Here is a 1,738-nt window from a genome sequence, read left to right as displayed (position 1 = left end):
TTTGAACGCAGTACAACATCTAATATTTATATTTTTTGGATACTTTGCCTCCACGAGTACTCATGCGGCGAGCCCGATGCCTGCTAACCCTGTTTGTTCGTCGCTTTTATTCAAGTGACGGCAAAATGTCGCCGCATCCGTCATGCAATGCGATGACATCACCGACTGAAGATCGGTCGACCAATCCGCTGCTCACGTCGCGTTTTACTTTTAACATAACTGATGTCATGTCGTGTTTTTGTCATTGTCACTCCAATTCCAGAACCCACAGAATATTGAATTTTAGGACGACATCAACATTCAATGCGGCGTCTGTGTAAGCTCTCAGTCGTACAGGAGTGGTCCATCGATGAAAAGGTTTCTTCAGCCGTCATCTACTTCAATGAAGTACAGATTACAGATTACGGTTAGAAACCGTAGACTGCCTTCTTTCATCAGAAAAAAAGAATGTTATATGGATCTGGAGTTATATGAGCTCGACATGAGATGTACAAAAGGCAATACAATACAGCGATACCTCAGTTTACGAACGTAATTGGTTCCCAGAAAGTGTGTGTAAAGCGAAAAGTGAGTCTTCCAAACATTAATTTCCCATAGAAAAAAATTAAAAATGTGAATAATCCATTCCCAGGTCCCCATAAAACATAATTTTCTACTAAATAAGCCTTAAAGGACAACCGACGTCTTCGGACAAGTTGTGTCCGTAATTTGTAAAATGGCTTCAAATGACGTCTACTGAGCGTATTTTAATAAGATTCCACCGCATATAGCTATATTTTACGTTTTAAGACTCGCGCTGAATATTCAGGAAGTCTTGTTTTGAGTTGGTGACGAGTCCGTACGTGACGTCACTAAAGGAACGGCCCTGACCGAAAAAAGACGTATTGTAGCGGTCCTTCCATCACGTCGATGTATTTTGCTGTACTTGTTTGGTCTGGGGACCTCGTGTTGCACCCAAAAGCCACCAGAAGAGGGCGTCCCAGCTCCATACAAGGAATTTATCGGCCTGTGGAAACGGAGGTGGCCACAGGAGGTCGCTGTTGGGGTAATTCGCGATACAAACATCTCTAAACATCGCTTCCTAATCTTTGTTTACATTTTGGACTTCCTGAGACGTCATATCCTGCCTTCCTTTACATGATGTCGCATTTACATTACGTCACATCCTATCGCGTCACACACTGTGCGCCGCATAAATACTCCCGCAGTTCGTTCTCTCTCTCTCTCTCTCTCTCTCTCTCTCTCGCCATGCTTCCTCCTTCACCGACACCGCGACGTCTCCGCTCTCTTCAAGATTAAACCAACTTTCTGTTCTACACCTGGCTTCCTGATGATTTAACCATTCTCTTCCATCAACACTCGTAGAAGCATTGAACCAAAGGCGAACGATCAAAATAAACCCGTCAGTCGCCATTTTGTGCCTCTTTTTTTGGGTGAGAGATTTTCCCCCAATGTTGCCTCAAAATGGCACGAAATAAATTCTTTAATCGATTGCAAACATGTATGCTTTCGTCTTCAGAACTATTTGAATCATATTCATAACTGGATGTGTAACAAGAAAGCATATTCTCCGAATCTGAAGCCATTGGTTTGATTCTTCAGCAATGCAAGACGTCTTGGCGTGATGTCACGAACTGGGGGCGGGACTTTCTCAAAATGGCCAGTTCACAGCTCAATTTTTTGCAGATTTTGGACACTAAGTCATTTTTATTGGTGTTTTGCATTTGAATAAAAATAT

Source organism: Hippocampus bargibanti, linkage group LG04, assembly GCF_051943395.1.
Source record: "Hippocampus bargibanti isolate YZ-2025 linkage group LG04, ASM5194339v1, whole genome shotgun sequence".
NCBI classification, from domain to species: domain Eukaryota; kingdom Metazoa; phylum Chordata; class Actinopteri; order Syngnathiformes; family Syngnathidae; genus Hippocampus; species Hippocampus bargibanti.
Note: the sequence above shows the minus strand (reverse complement) of the source record.